The sequence below is a fragment of the Protopterus annectens genome, chromosome 5.part0, assembly GCF_019279795.1.
Source record: "Protopterus annectens isolate FY-2018-M chromosome 5.part0, PAN1.0, whole genome shotgun sequence".
Taxonomy (NCBI): Eukaryota; Metazoa; Chordata; order Ceratodontiformes; family Protopteridae; genus Protopterus; species Protopterus annectens.
This window is the reverse complement of record NC_056735.1, coordinates 614,907,970-614,926,237: the sequence shown is the minus strand read 5'-3', so window position 1 is coordinate 614,926,237 and position 18,268 is coordinate 614,907,970.

Below are 18,268 nucleotides of genomic sequence, written 5' to 3'. Positions count from 1 at the left end.
TGCATAGCCACGTAGACCCTCAGCTGATCGTGGTGCTGCCCTACGTCCACATGGCTGCTGGCCATCCCCCACCAAATGCTCAAGCACAGATATTCCATGGTCAAGGAGTGCCAAGGTCTCCCCCCACCATCTATCCATGACCTCAGTACACTCATGGGTGGCCACAGTGAGTTCAAAAATATAAATATATGCTTATCCACGACCCTGCATATATGTCTGGTGTTACATTCATTACATGCCTGTGCCTCCATGATGGCCCAAAACATGTGTCTGGTGACTGCTGCTGTGGTACTTGCAACAGGGGCATGATGGGCTGCAATCCTCCTCTGAGCACCCCTGCACATCTGCTTGTGCGGGACCTCGCTAGCACTCTGGCTATGGCTAGTGCCAGCACCATCACTTGCCATAGTCACCACACTAGCCTGTTACATGCCACCACCCGCCAACTGTCCATTATCTGTGACCACTTGTGATGGGGTATATGTGGGCATTGTGACTGTGTGCAGGGATGGGGTAGACAACAGTGGGATGCCAACCGATGGCACAGATTCAGCCCCTGACAAACCCATCTGTGCTTCAATAGGAGTATCATCATGGTCAGAGTTTGCAGGGACGCTGACATCAGGATCAAAGCAGGGGGACTGCAGCCACCATGTCCCCCTGTGAGGAAAAAACAATATATGTAAATTACTACCTGCACTATAAAGTTTTCTGGTACACACACACACACACACACACACACACACACACACACACACACACACACACACACACACACACTCACACACACAGACACACACACACACACACACACACACACACACACACACACACACACACACACACACACACAAAGGTGAGATGCCTCAAAGGCATTACACAGACCTCACATTAGCCAACTGGGGACACATAGTCAGTCAATAACATACACACTCTGGACAGACCCTCAGCATCATGCAGTGAAGCCCTTTCCACTTACTGTTGCTTCCAATATACACCTCTGGAATAAGCGAGTGGTGTTAGCAGGTGATGGGGCTTCACCTAGCACACACTGCACCCATGTAAACATTATTTCTGTTCACCTGTATAGCACTGTGGCAACTCCTATAGAACATAACTCCCAACTGTACAGATTTTTGATGAATGTCTAGATGTCTGGCTAATATTTTGGAATGTTCCCCATAATTTCTATGTTTGTCTGATACATCACTGGGATGACCTGTGGAATGATGTCACTAATTAATGTCATAATTTGAGGTGCAGACTGCATAACCTGCCGTACATGTATGTTAAAACAAAGGCAGTTACTCAAGCAATTTTGCAAGCTTACAGTGGATATAGGAAGTGTACACACTCCTGTTAGCATGCCAGGGTTTTGTGATATATCAAATGAGACATCAGAAATCAGGTCAAAATATTTCCCTTATTTCATGTGACATACAATCTGTACAATCCAACTGAAAAACATATACATCAATCACGGGTAACATATGGTAAATGTAATAGGTACAATAGGCTGGTTGCATGAGTGTGCACACCCTTAAAATAATACTCTGTAAAAGCACCTTTTGATTTAATCACAGCATTCAGTCCTCTTGGAAAGGTGTCTATCAGCATGGCACATCTTGACTTGCCAATGTTTGTACACTCTCCCTTGCAAAACACCTCCAATTATGTCAGATTGAGGGGCATCTTCTGTGCACTCCCCTCTTTAGGTCACCCTGCATATTTTCTTTTGGATGTAGATGTAGGCTCTTGCCGGGCCAGTGCAGAATATTGCATATTGTTCTGGTGAATCCATCCTTTTGTTGATTTGGATGTATGGTTTGGGCCATTGTTGTGTGGAAAGGTGGAATTCCTCACCATCCACAGCTATATGGCAGACACCAGAAGGATTGGAGCCAAAAGGGACTTGTGTTTGGAACTGTTCATAATCCCCTCAAACTTGCCTATAGCCCCAGTTCCAGCTTGTGAACAGCAACCCCAAAGCAGGACACTATCATCATCATGCTTCACCATGGAGGTGTTGTTGTTGTGGTGATGCACAGTGGTGTCATTGTGCCATACACACCTGTCAGAATTGTGGCCAAAGAGTTCAAACTTGGTCCCATATGACCATAACACATTTTACTACTTGCTTTTTGGAGACCTGATGTATTGCTTTCTGACTTCTCCAGGCCTGGATATTGTTTGGTGTGAGGAACAGCTGCCATCTTCCAACCCTTCCCTATAGGCGAGACATATGGAGACCACAGAAGATTGGTATCACATGTAGTACTCACCCGGTACTTACCAGAGATTCCTGCTACTACTTCACTGTTGTTTTAGGGCTCCTGGCAGCCTCCCTGGCCAGTTTTGGTGTTATATTCTCATAGAATTTGGAGGAATGTCTACTCCTTTGCAATGTCACTGTAGCCCCATATTTTCACCACCTTTTGATGACTGTCTGCACTGTGTTCCATGGTATATGCAATGCTGTGGAAATGTTTTGGTACCCTTCTCCAGGCTGATACATATTAAAGATGTGGTCCCGTAGCAGCTTCATCAGCTGTATGTGGACCATGGCTGTTGCTGTAGCAGAAAACTGGGTATATGTTAGGATAAAGTCACAAAAAAGTCAAAAACTAATGAAGAACAGAAAATAGGCACAGACTCCTTGCTCCAGCACAAATAGCAATATTGTTGCAATTGCAATCCAAAAAGAAATAGCGAACCAAAAGTCTTAACGCAAATTTATTATTCGAGCGTTTTCGCTATGTACGCTGACACAGCTTCTTCAGAGAAAAAGAAACACAGCAAGTTTGCACTAAGTCAGACTTTTAAATCTTTAAAAAGGAAGTGATGTCATGACAATTAGTATTTGAAATAATACAATTTTAAAAACAAATCAAGGATAATTTAATATCTAAAATCTATACTTATAAATTATTAATGATAATAAAATCACTTAAATAGCGGGATAATACCCAGTGATTAGGGAACAAATACTGCATGAAGCATTAAAATCTGAGAAGTCTCATATTCTTAATCAACAGTCTAAAAAGGCATAGTAATAAAACTATAATACAACTGGAAACTAATAAATGTGAAGGGTCAACTTTAAACAAAATTTACAAAAAAGTAAAAGAACTCATGATTAAAGCTTACTACATAAATACTATACATATTTTATAAACATCAGAGTTTGATAACATTATGTGGCTATCTTAAATAACTCCTAAGTTTCAACACTGAAATGATATTACAATTTTCATTTAGTGCTGGATAATTAAATGCATCTGTTCTAAGTTGCCATTCCAGCTCACATATTTCTAGGAGCAATGGAATAGGACCCCCCCTAATATTGCCTTGTATTTGATCTATTGCCATGAATGAAAAACTATGGCCTGGTTGATTAATAATATGTTTAGCAAGTGCGTTGCTGTCATTTTTATTCTTAATCGCATATAGATGTTCATACATGCGATCACGTAATCTACGATCGGTCTTACCGATGTAGAAAGACGGACAGCAATCGCACAGGGCCACATAAACAATAGATTTACTTTCGCAATTTAGAGGGGCTCTAATTGTGTATTTTTTATTACGTATAGTAAACGTCTGTCCTGATCTAACTTTATGGCATCTATTACAGAAGCCACAGGGGTACATACCCACTTTCCTGTTGAAAGGTAATTTAAAAGAATCCCTTTGTAATAACTCTTTTAAGTTATTATTTCTTTTAAACACAAATCTAGAAAATAAGCCAAATTTATCAGTAAGTATGGGGTTACTTGAAATAAAATCCCAATTCTTACGTATAATAGTAATGATGGATTTCGAATCAAGACTAAATGTTGTGATATAACTCACAGATGGATCAAAGGAAGTTGTCACAACTGGTATTTCATCCATTATAGGATTTATGTTGATGGTATCATTAGAAGTATCCAGACCAAGTGAAGGAGAAATTGCATGATTATTCCTACATAAAATGGCCTTAAAATAGCCATTATTTCTCTTTATATTCACTTCTAGTATAAGTTCACTAATCAAATGGGTTGGATAACCTCTGATTAAAAACATTTCAGATAAAAAATCACATTCTTTGTGAAAATCATCCAAAGTGCTGCACATTTTTGCCGCTCTCACCAACTGACCCTTAATTATGGCTCTTTTTTGTTTAAAGGGGTGGTGACTAGAGAAATGCAAAAACGAATTGCAGTACGTAGGTTTTCTGTAAATGTTTGAAACATAAGAGTGGATTTGGTAGTCCTTCATCAATTTGATATCCAAATAATCAATCTCCAATGTAGAAAATTTATAAGTGAATTTTAGGAATTCTGTAGTTTTGTTAATAGAATTAACAAAAGCAACAGCTTTAGAGAGGTCACCCCTAAAAAGCAGAAATATATCATCCAAATATCTTGTGTAGAATTGTACTGATGTCATTAGGGTAGATGATGCAAAAAGCAGATGTTTCTCCCAATACCCCATAAAGAAGTTTGCCACGGAAGCCCCACAGGGGGACCCCATGGCAACTCCCTGCTTTTGGAGGAAATACTTCTTGTCAAAGATAAAATAATTAGACGACAGGACTATATCCAATAATTCTGTGATAAGTTCTATTTCTAACCTTGGGGCACCCAATTCTGCAAGTAAAAGTGCAGTCCACTCAAGCCTCTTGGTGAGGTATTGAAGTATATAAGTCTACCACATCCACAGTGAGAAAATTATCTTCACTGTTGAAGGGAAGACTATTGATTCTTTCTAAAAAAGACCACGAATCTTTACAGACACCAGGGAGGGACTGCACATATTTAGACAAAAGTTTGTCGACAAGTTTAGCACTTGGATATGTCATGGAAGACCTTCCGTCAATTAAAGCCCTCATGGGTGGATTGGTCAAGTCCTTATGGACCTTGGGGATGCCAAACATAACAGGAATCTTAGGTAATGTGATGTCTATATAATTATAAGTTTCTAAGTCAATCTTATTTTCGAGAAATAAATCACGAAAATAGCCTCTCATCCTGTTATGTGCACCATGTATTTCATTAATAGAAGCTTCAGAGTAAGCTGGTGAGTCCAAAACTGAAAACATCTTCTCATTATACACTTCATTGTCAAATATATCCAGCCCACCCCCTTTGTCAGGTTTTGTCAATCGTACTGGGGCTTGACAAAGATTGACAAGTAAATCAAATTGCTCCTTAGAGGTGTTAAACTCTCGAGTAGGCCTCCTCCCAAATCTATCATTAAACATGTGTCTTAAATCTACTTCACACACCTGTTCAAAAAGAGATAAAGAGGGATGAAGGGGTGGGTTGAAAACACTGGATAGTTTTAAAGTTGAAGGGACTGGTACGGTACATTCATTGTTAAAAAACAATTTCAAATTAAGTTTTCTCACAAAGCATTTAAGATTAATAATTTCTTTGGAAATATCCCCAAATTTACTCGGGACGAAAGTGTATCTATGAGCCAAAAGTTCAATAAGCTCGTCAGAAAGTGAAATGTCCGTGAAATTGTAAATTTTGAAGTCACCATTTAGATTACAAACAATTTTAGGACCATTTTGTATTAAAGAAGCCTCAGTCATTTGTGGAGCTCCTTCCAAGGTTAAATCAATAAAACTTGTATCAATCATTTCCATTTCTGTCTCCTGTTGTTCCGTTGACGAGGGTTGCGCTGGTCTAAAAAATTGTTGTTACCATGCTGATTCTGCTTAGGGTTAGCCTTAGGGCCAAAGTTATTGTTGGTATTAAGACCCTTTATTCTGTTACTACGTCTAGGGCCTAATCCTTCATCATTATAAATTTTGTCTTCTAAGGAGACAGTGTTATCATGTGATGACTGGGTAATGTTATCAAGCTGACCTACTCCGTCCCCGAGAGATGGCTTCTTTGTATCTGAAAAATGAAGCCTAGGATAAGCACTACCATTTTTGTATGCTTGTCTGTCTCTTGCTAATTTTTTACTTTTGTTCAATTTCAATTTATTAAGAAGTGCATCAATACTAGTCAAAGTCCTGTCGTAGTCAATTTTAAACAATGGAAAGTCCAGGTCTGCTTTTAATTCTCTATCAAGAACTTCAGTTTCAACCAAAAGCTGATTAATCTGGATATCATAATGCTTAATGATAAGTTCAAGTAATTGAACCCCTTGTGTTTGAAAGAGTTCTTTTAATTCTGCATAAAACGGTGCATTATTCAGAAGGCCAGATGGGGAAAACGTGTTCCGTAACCCCTTCGGTATTAAACTTTCATTTATGCACTGTTTAAAATAAATAGTCTCCAGTTGCAATTTCTTAAGTTTTAAAACATTATTGTCAAAATGTTTAAGCTTGTCAGTCAATGAAATATTAACTACATCATCGGTTCTTATATTGTCTGTCAAAGAACTCTGTTCAGAAAACAAAAACGCATCAGTGCTTTTCATCCATTCAGTAAAATTAACTGTGTTACTTACATTGCTGCCAAAGGCAGCATTGTTGCCGAAATTGTTCATTGAAGTAGAACGTTGAGGCTGAATGGAAGGGGCAAAACTCCTTCCTGGAACTGATACTACTTCACTATTAGAACGATCATTCCAGGTTGATGTGCTCGCTCCTAAATTCACTGCAGGTATTTGATTCGTTGCAGCATTTACTACAATGTTAGCCCTCATGTTAACTTGATTCTGCCCATTAGGAGGTTGGCCTGCCGGTATTTGAAAGTCCGGAGAAATAGAAAAAGCAGTATTTGAAATTCCCGGCTCACCGTCAGCAGCAACTGCTGCTGTGTTGTTAACACCATTCCTTTCAAATGCTTCAAACTTGGCATTCAATTGGTCCAGCTTGTCGGCCAGTACCGAAGCGTAGTAGTTACCTTGGTAAAATAATCTTGGTGCACGTTATCCGTGCTCGCTGAGGGAAATAAGTTAGGCGTGCTGGGGCTAACAGGTCCGTCCGTAGCCATTAGAACAAACAGGCAAAGTCACAAAAAAGTCAAAAACTAATGAAGAACAGAAAATAGGCACAGACTCCTTGCTCCAGCACAAATAGCAATATTGTTGCAATTGCAATCCAAAAAGAAATAGCGAACCAAAAGTCTTAATGCAAATTTATTATTCGAGCGTTTTCGCCATGTACGCTGACACAGCTTCTTCAGAGAAAAAGAAACACAGCAAGTTTGCACTAAGTCAGACTTTTAAATCTTTAAAAAGGAAGTGATGTCATGACAATTAGTATTTGAAATAATACAATTTCAAAAACAAATCAAGGATAATTTAATATCTAAAATCTATACTTATAAATTATTAATGATAATAAAATCACTTAAATAGCGGGATAATACCCAGTGATTAGGGAACAAATACTGCATGAAGCATTAAAATCTGAGAAGTCTCATATTCTTAATCAACAGTCTAAAAAGGTATAGTAATAAAACTATAATACAACTGGAAACTAATAAATGTGAAGGGTCAACTTTAAACAAAATTTACAAAAAAGTAAAAGAACTCATGATTAAAGCTTACTACATAAATACTATACATATTTTATAAACATCAGAGTTTGATAACATTATGTGGCTATCTTAAATAACTCCTAAGTTTCAACACTGAAATGATATTACAATTTTCATTTAGTGCTGGATAATTAAATGCATCTGTTCTAAGTTGCCATTCCAGCTCACATATTTCTAGGAGCAATGGAATAGGACCCCCCCTAATATTGCCTTGTATTTGATCTATTGCCATGAATGAAAACTATGGCCTGGTTGATTAATAATATGTTTAGCAAGTGCGTTGCTGTCATTTTATTCTTAATCGCATATAGATGTTCATACATGCGATCACGTAATCTACGATCGGTCTTACCGATGTAGAAAGATGGACAGCAATCGCACAGGGCCACATAAACAATAGATTTACTTTCGCAATTTAGAGGGGCTCTAATTGTGTATTTTTATTACGATAGTAAACGTCTGTCCTGATCTAACTTTATGGCATCTATTACAGAAGCCACAGGGGTACATACCCACTTTCCTGTTGAAAGGTAATTTAAAAGAATCCCTTTGTAATAACTCTTTAAGTTATTATTTCTTTTAAACACAAATCTAGGAAATAAGCCAAATTTATCAGTAAGTATGGGGTTACTTGAAATAAAATCCCAATTCTTACGTATAATAGTAATGATGGATTTCGAATCAAGACTAAATGTTGTGATATAACTCACAGATGGATCAAAGGAAGTTGTCACAACTGGTATTTCATCCATTATAGGATTTATGTTGATGGTATCATTAGAAGTATCCAGACCAAGTGAAGGAGAAATTGCATGATTATTCCTACATAAAATGGCCTTAAAATAGCCATTATTTCTCTTTATATTCACTTCTAGTATAAGTTCACTAATCAAATGGGTTGGATAACCTCTGTTTAAAAACATTTCAGATAAAAAATCACATTCTTTGTGAAAATCATCCAAAGTGCTGCACATTTTTGCCGCTCTCACCAACTGACCCTTAATTATGGCTCTTTTTTGTTTAAAGGGGTGGTGACTAGAGAAATGCAAAAACGAATTGCAGTACGTTGGTTTTCTGTAAATGTTTGAAACATAAGAGTGGATCTGGTAGTCCTTCATCAATTTAATATCCAAATAATCAATCTCCAATGTAGAAAATTTATAAGTGAATTTTAGGAATTCTGTAGTTTTGTTAACAGAATTAACAAAAGCAACAGCTTTAGAGAGGTCACCCCTAAAAAGCAGAAATATATCATCCAAATATCTTGTGTAGAATTGTACTGATGTCATTAGGGTAGATGATGCAAAAAGCAGATGTTTCTCCCAATATCCCATAAAGAAGTTTGCCACGGAAGCCCCACAGGGGGACCCCATGGCAACTCCCTGCTTTTGGAGGAAATACTTCTTGTCAAAGATAAAATAATTAGACGACAGGACTATATCCAATAATTCTGTGATAAGTTATATTTCTAACCTTGGGGCACCCAATTCTGCAAGTAAAAGTGCAGTCCACTCAAGCGCCTCTTGGTGAGGTATTGAAGTATATAAGTCTACCACATCCACAGTGAGAAAATTATCTTCACTGTTGAAGGGAAGACTATTGATTCTTTCTAAAAAAGACCACGAATCTTTACAGACACCAGGGAGGGACTGCACATATTTAGACAAAAGTTTGTCGACGAGTTTAGCACTTGGATATGTCATGGAAGACCTTCCGTCAATTAAAGCCCTCATGGGTGGATTGGTCAAGTCCTTATGGACCTTGGGGATGCCAAACATAACAGGAATCTTAGGTAATGTGATGTCTATATAATTATAAGTTTCTAAGTCAATCTTATTTTCGAGAAATAAATCACGAAAATAGCCTCTCATCCTGTTATGTGCACCATGTATTTCATTAATAGAAGCTTCAGAGTAAGCTGGTGAGTCCAAAACTGAAAACATCTTCTCATTATACACCTCATTGTCAAATATAACCAGCCCACCCCCTTTGTCAGGTTTTGTCAATCATACTGGGGCTTGACAAAGATTGACAAGTAAATCAAATTGCTCCTTAGAGGTGTTAAACTCTCGAGTAGGCCTCCTCCCAAATCTATCATTAAACATGTGTCTTAAATCTACTTCACACACCTGTTCAAAAAGAGATAAAGAGGGATGAAGGGGTGGGTTGAAAACACTGGATAGTTTTAAAGTTGAAGGGACTGGTACGGTACATTCATTGTTAAAAAACAATTTCAAATTAAGTTTTCTCACAAAGCATTTAAGATTAATAATTTCTTTGGAAATATCCCCAAATTTACTCGGGACGAAAGTGTATCTATGAGCCAAAAGTTCAATAAGCTCGTCAGAAAGTGAAATGTCCGTGAAATTGTAAATTTTGAAGTCACCATTTAGATTACAAACAATTTTAGGACCATTTTGTATTAAAGAAGCCTCAGTCATTTGTGGAGCTCCTTCCAAGGTTAAATCAATAAAACTTGTATCAATCATTTCCAATTCTGTCTCCTGTTGTTCCATTGACGAGGGTTGCGCTGGTCTAAAAAATTGTTGTTACCATGCTGATTCTGCTTAGGGTTAGCCTTAGGGCCAAAGTTATTGTTGGTATTAAGACCCTTTATTCTGTTACTACGTCTAGGGCCTAATCCTTCATCATTATAAATTTCGTCTTCTGAGGAGACAGTGTTATCATGTGATGACTGGGTAATGTTATCAAGCTGACCTACTCCGTCCCCGAGAGATGGCTTCTTTGTATCCGAAAAATGAAGCCTAGGATAAGCACTACCGTTTTTGTATGCTTGTCTGTCTCTTGCTAATTTTTTACTTTTGTTCAATTTCAATTTATTAAGAAGTGCATCAATACTAGTCAAAGTCCTGTCGTAGTCAATTTTAAACAATGGAAAGTCCAGGTCTGCTTTTAATTCTCTATCAAGAACTTCAGTTTCAACCAAAAGCTGATTAATCTGGATATCATAATGCTTAATGATACGTTCAAGTAATTGAACCCCTTGTGTTTGAAAGAGTTCTTTTAATTCTGCATAAAACGGTGGATTATTCAGAAGGCCAGATGGGGAAAACGTGTTCCGTAACCCCTTCGGTATTAAACTTTCATTTATGCACTGTTTAAAACAAATAGTCTCCAGTTGCAATTTCTTAAGTTTTAAAACATTATTGTCAAAATGTTTAAGCTTGTCAGTCAATGAAATATTAACTACATCATCGGTTCTTATATTGTCTGTCAAAGAACTCTGTTCAGAAAACAAAAACGCATCAGTGCTTTTCATCCATTCAGTAAAATTAACTGTGTTACTTACATTGCTGCCAAAGGCAGCATTGTTGCCGAAATTGTTCATTGAAGTAGAACGTTGAGGCTGAATGGAAGGGGCAAAACTCCTTCCTGGAACTGATACTACTTCACTATTAGAACGATCATTCCAGGTTGATTGCTCGCTCCTAAATTCACTGCAGGTATTTGATTCGTTGCAGCATTTACTACAATGTTAGCCCTCATGTTAACTTGATTCTGCCCATTAGGAGGTTGGCCTGCCGGTATTTGAAAGTCCGGAGAAATAGAAAAAGCAGTATTTGAAATTCCCGGCTCACCGTCAGCAGCAACTGCTGCTGTGTTGTTAACACCATTCCTTTCGAATGCTTCAAACTTGGCATTCAATTGGTCCAGCTTGTCGGCCAGTACCGAAAGCGTAGTAGTTACCTTGGTAAAATAATCTTGGTGCACGTTATCCGTGCTCGCTGAGGGAAATAAGTTAGGCGTGCTGGGGCTAACAGGTCCATCCGTAGCCATTAGAACAAACAGGCAAAGTCACAAAAAAGTCAAAAACTAATGAAGAACAGAAAATAGGCACAGACTCCTTGCTCCAGCACAAATAGCAATATTGTTGCAATTGCAATCCAAAAAGAAATAGCGAACCAAAAGTCTTAACGCAAATTTATTATTCGAGCGTTTTCGCCATGTACGCTGACACAGCTTCTTCAGAGAAAAAGAAACACAGCAAGTTTGCACTAAGTCAGACTTTTAAATCTTTAAAAAGGAAGTGATGTCATGACAATTAGTATTTGAAATAATACAATTTCAAAAACAAATCAAGGATAATTTAATATCTAAAATCTATACTTATAAATTATTAATGATAATAAAATCACTTAAATAGCGGGATAATACCCAGTGATTAGGGAACAAATACTGCATGAAGCATTAAAATCTGAGAAGTCTCATATTCTTAATCAACAGTCTAAAAAGGCATAGTAATAAAACTATAATACAACTGGAAACTAATAAATGTGAAGGGTCAACTTTAAACAAAATTTACAAAAAAGTAAAAGAACTCATGATTAAAGCTTACTACATAAATACTATACATATTTTATAAACATCAGAGTTTGATAACATTATGTGGCTATCTTAAATAACTCCTAAGTTTCAACACTGAAATGATATTACAATTTTTATTTAGTGCTGGATAATTAAATGCATCTGTTCTAAGTTGCCATTCCAGCTCACATATTTCTAGGAGCAATGGAATAGGACCCCCCCCCAATATTGCCTTGTATTTGATCTATTGCCATGAATGAAAAACTATGGCCTGGTTGATTAATAATATGTTTAGCAAGTGCGTTGCTGTCATTTTTATTCTTAATCGCATATAGATGTTCATACATGCGATCACGTAATCTACGATCGGTCTTACCGATGTAGAAAGACGGACAGCAATCGCACAGGGCCACATAAACAATAGATTTACTTTCGCAATTTAGAGGGGCTCTAATTGTGTATTTTTTATTACGTATAGTAAACGTCTGTCCTGATCTAACTTTATGGCATCTATTACAGAAGCCACAGGGGTACATACCCACTTTCCTGTTGAAAGGTAATTTAAAAGAATCCCTTTGTAATAACTCTTATAAGTTATTATTTCTTTTAAACACAAATCTAGGAAATAAGCCAAATTTATCAGTAAGTATGGGGTTACTTGAAATAAAATCCCAATTCTTACGTATAATAGTAATGATGGATTTCGAATCAAGACTAAATGTTGTGATATAACTCACAGATGGATCAAAGGAAGTTGTCACAACTGGTATTTCATCCATTATAGGATTTATGTTGATGGTATCATTAGAAGTATCCAGACCAAGTGAAGGAGAAATTGCATGATTATTCCTACATAAAATGGCCTTAAAATAGCCATTATTTCTCTTTATATTCGCGTCTAGTATAAGTTCACTAATCAAATGGGTTGGATAACCTCTGTTTAAAAACATTTCAGATAAAAAATCACATTCTTTGTGAAAATCATCCAAAGTGCTGCACATTTTTGCCGCTCTCACCAACTGACCCTTAATTATGGCTCTTTTTTGTTTAAAGGGGTGGTGACTAGAGAAATGCAAAAACGAATTGCAGTACGTTGGTTTTCTGTAAATGTTTGAAACATAAGAGTGGATCTGGTAGTCCTTCATCAATTTGATATCCAAATAATCAATCTCCAATGTAGAAAATTTATAAGTGAATTTCAGGAATTCTGTAGTTTTGTTAATAGAATTAACAAAAGCAACAGCTTTAGAGAGGTCACCCCTAAAAAGCAGAAATATATCATCCAAATATCTTGTGTAGAATTGTACTGATGTCATTAGGGTAGATGATGCAAAAAGCAGATGTTTCTCCCAATATCCCATAAAGAAGTTTGCCACGGAAGCCCCACAGGGGGACCCCATGGCAACTCCCTGCTTTTGGAGGAAATACTTCTTGTCAAAGATAAAATAATTAGACGACAGGACTATATCCAATAATTCTGTGATAAGTTCTATTTCTAACCTTGGGGCACCCAATTCTGCAAGTAAAAGTGCAGTCCACTCAAGCGCCTCTTGGTGAGGTATTGAAGTATATAAGTCTACCACATCCACAGTGAGAAAATTATCTTCACTGTTGAAGGGAAGACTATTGATTCTTTCTAAAAAAGACCACGAATCTTTACAGACACCAGGGAGGGACTGCACATATTTAGACAAAAGTTTGTCGACGAGTTTAGCACTTGGATATGTCATGGAAGACCTTCCGTCAATTAAAGCCCTCATGGGTGGATTGGTCAAGTCCTTATGGACCTTGGGGATGCCAAACATAACAGGAATCTTAGGTAATGTGATGTCTATATAATTATAAGTTTCTAAGTCAATCTTATTTTCGAGAAATAAATCACGAAAATAGCCTCTCATCCTGTTATGTGCACCATGTATTTCATTAATAGAAGCTTCAGAGTAAGCTGGTGAGTCCAAAACTGAAAACATCTTCTCATTATACACTTCATTGTCAAATATAACCAGCCCACCCCCTTTGTCAGGTTTTGTCAATCGTACTGGGGCTTGACAAAGATTGACAAGTAAATCAAATTGCTCCTTAGAGGTGTTAAACTCTCGAGTAGGCCTCCTCCCAAATCTATCATTAAACATGTGTCTTAAATCTACTTCACACACCTGTTCAAAAGAGATAAAGAGGGATGAAGGGGTGGGTTGAAAACACTGGATAGTTTTAAAGTTGAAGGGACTGGTACGGTACATTCATTGTTAAAAAACAATTTCAAATTAAGTTTTCTCACAAAGCATTTAAGATTAATAATTTCTTTGGAAATATCCCCAAATTTACTCGGGACAAAAGTGTATCTATGAGCCAAAAGTTCAATAAGCTCGTCAGAAAGTGAAATGTCCGTGAAATTGTAAATTTTGAAGTCACCATTTAGATTACAAACAATTTTAGGACCATTTTGTATTAAAGAAGCCTCAGTCATTTGTGGAGCTCCTTCCAAGGTTAAATCAATAAAACTTGTATCAATCATTTCCAATTCTGTCTCCTGTTGTTCCGTTGATGAGGGTTGCGCTGGTCTAAAAAATTGTTGTTACCATGCTGATTCTGCTTAGGGTTAGCCTTAGGGCCAAAGTTATTGTTGGTATTAAGACCCTTTATTCTGTTACTACGTCTAGGGCCTAATCCTTCATCATTATAAATTTCGTCTTCTAAGGAGACAGTGTTATCATGTGATGACTGGGTAATGTTATCAAGCTGACCTACTCCGTCCCCGAGAGATGGCTTCTTTGTATCCGAAAAATGAAGCCTAGGATAAGCACTACCGTTTTTGTATGCTTGTCTGTCTCTTGCTAATTTTTTACTTTTGTTCAATTTCAATTTATTAAGAAGTGCATCAATACTAGTCAAAGTCCTGTCGTAGTCAATTTTAAACAATGGAAAGTCCAGGTCTGCTTTTAATTCTCTATCAAGAACTTCAGTTTCAACCAAAAGCTGATTAATCTGGATATCATAATGCTTAATGATACGTTCAAGTAATTGAACCCCTTGTGTTTGAAAGAGTTCTTTTAATTCTGCATAAAACGGTGGATTATTCAGAAGGCCAGATGGGGAAAACGTGTTCCGTAACCCCTTCGGTATTAAACTTTCATTTATGCACTGTTTAAAATAAATAGTCTCCAGTTGCAATTTCTTAAGTTTTAAAACATTATTGTCAAAATGTTTAAGCTTGTCAGTCAATGAAATATTAACTACATCATCGGTTCTTATATTGTCTGTCAAAGAACTCTGTTCAGAAAACAAAAACGCATCAGTGCTTTTCATCCATTCAGTAAAATTAACTGTGTTACTTACATTGCTGCCAAAGGCAGCATTGTTGCCGAAATTGTTCATTGAAGTAGAACGTTGAGGCTGAATGGAAGGGGCAAAACTCCTTCCTGGAACTGATACTACTTCACTATTAGAACGATCATTCCAGGTTGATTGCTCGCTCCTAAATTCACTGCAGGTATTTGATTCGTTGCAGCATTTACTACAATGTTAGCCCTCATGTTAACTTGATTCTGCCCATTAGGAGGTTGGCCTGCCGGTATTTGAAAGTCCGGAGAAATGGAAAAAGCAGTATTTGAAATTCCCGGCTCACCGTCAGCAGCAACTGCTGCTGTGTTGTTAACACCATTCCTTTCAAATGCTTCAAACTTGGCATTCAATTGGTCCAGCTTGTCGGCCAGTACCGAAAGCGTAGTAGTTACCTTGGTAAAATAATCTTGGTGCACGTTATCCGTGCTCGCTGAGGGAAATAAGTTAGGCGTGCTGGGGCTAACAGGTCCATCCGTAGCCATTAGAACAAACAGGCAAAGTCACAAAAAAGTCAAAAACTAATGAAGAACAGAAAATAGGCACAGACTCCTTGCTCCAGCACAAATAGCAATATTGTTGCAATTGCAATCCAAAAAGAAATAGCGAACCAAAAGTCTTAACGCAAATTTATTATTCGAGCGTTTTAGCCATGTACGCTGACACAGCTTCTTCAGAGAAAAGAAACACAGCAAGTTTGCACTAAGTCAGACTTTTAAATCTTTAAAAAGGAAGTGATGTCATGACAATTAGTATTTGAAATAATACAATTTCAAAAACAAATCAAGGATAATTTAATATCTAAAATCTATACTTATAAATTATTAATGATAATAAAATCACTTAAATAGCGGGATAATACCCAGTGATTAGGGAACAAATACTGCATGAAGCATTAAAATCTGAGAAGTCTCATATTCTTAATCAACAGTCTAAAAGGCATAGTAATAAAACTATAATACAACTGGAAACTAATAAATGTGAAGGGTCAACTTTAAACAAAATTTACAAAAAAGTAAAAGAACTCATGATTAAAGCTTACTACATAAATACTATACATATTTTATAAACATCAGAGTTTGATAACATTATGTGGCTATCTTAAATAACTCCTAAGTTTCAACACTGAAATGATATTACAATTTTTATTTAGTGCTGGATAATTAAATGCATCTGTTCTAAGTTGCCATTCCAGCTCACATATTTCTAGGAGCAATGGAATAGGACCCCCCCCCAATATTGCCTTGTATTTGATCTATTGCCATGAATGAAAAACTATGGCCTGGTTGATTAATAATATGTTTAGCAAGTGCGTTGCTGTCATTTTTATTCTTAATCGCATATAGATGTTCATACATGCGATCACGTAATCTACGATCGGTCTTACCGATGTAGAAAGACGGACAGCAATCGCACAGGGCCACATAAACAATAGATTTACTTTCGCAATTTAGAGGGGCTCTAATTGTGTATTTTTTATTACGTATAGTAAACGTCTGTCCTGATCTAACTTTATGGCATCTATTACAGAAGCCACAGGGGTACATACCCACTTTCCTGTTGAAAGGTAATTTAAAAGAATCACTTTGTAATAACTCTTATAAGTTATTATTTCTTTTAAACACAAATCTAGGAAATAAGCCAAATTTATCAGTAAGTATGGGGTTACTTGAAATAAAATCCCAATTCTTACGTATAATAGTAATGATGGATTTCGAATCAAGACTAAATGTTGTGATATAACTCACAGATGGATCAAAGGAAGTTGTCACAACTGGTATTTCATCCATTATAGGATTTATGTTGATGGTATCATTAGAAGTATCCAGACCAAGTGAAGGAGAAATTGCATGATTATTCCTACATAAAATGGCCTTAAAATAGCCATTATTTCTCTTTATATTCGCGTCTAGTATAAGTTCACTAATCAAATGGGTTGGATAACCTCTGTTTAAAAACATTTCAGATAAAAAATCACATTCTTTGTGAAAATCATCCAAAGTGCTGCACATTTTTGCCACTCTCACCAACTGACCCTTAATTATGGCTCTTTTTTGTTTAAAGGGGTGGTGACTAGAGAAATGCAAAAACGAATTGCAGTACGTTGGTTTTCTGTAAATGTTTGAAACATAAGAGTGGATCTGGTAGTCCTTCATCAATTTGATATCCAAATAATCAATCTCCAATGTAGAAAGTTTATAAGTGAATTTCAGGAATTCTGTAGTTTTGTTAATAGAATTAACAAAAGCAACAGCTTTAGAGAGGTCACCCCTAAAAGCAGAAATATATCATCCAAATATCTTGTGTAGAATTGTACTGATGTCATTAGGGTAGATGATGCAAAAAGCAGATGTTTCTCCCAATATCCCATAAAGAAGTTTGCCACGGAAGCCCCACAGGGGGACCCCATGGCAACTCCTGCTTTGGAGGAAATACTTCTTGTCAAAGATAAAATAATTAGACGACAGGACTATATCCAATAATTCTGTGATAAGTTCTATTTCTAACCTTGGGGCACCCAATTCTGCAAGTAAAAGTGCAGTCCACTCAAGCGCCTCTTGGTGAGGTATTGAAGTATATAAGTCTACCACATCCACAGTGAGAAAATTATCTTCACTGTTGAAGGGAAGACTATTGATTCTTTCTAAAAAAGACCACGAATCTTTACAGACACCAGGGAGGGACTGCACATATTTAGACAAAAGTTTGTCGACGAGTTTAGCACTTGGATATGTCATGGAAGACCTTCCGTCAATTAAAGCCCTCATGGGTGGATTGGTCAAGTCCTTATGGACCTTGGGGATGCCAAACATAACAGGAATCTTAGGTAATGTGATGTCTATATAATTATAAGTTTCTAAGTCAATCTTATTTTCGAGAAATAAATCACGAAAATAGCCTCTCATCCTGTTATGTGCACCATGTATTTCATTAATAGAAGCTTCAGAGTAAGCTGGTGAGTCCAAAACTGAAAACATCTTCTCATTATACACTTCATTGTCAAATATAACCAGCCCACCCCCTTTGTCAGGTTTTGTCAATCGTACTGGGGCTTGACAAAGATTGACAAGTAAATCAAATTGCTCCTTAGAGGTGTTAAACTCTCGAGTAGGCCT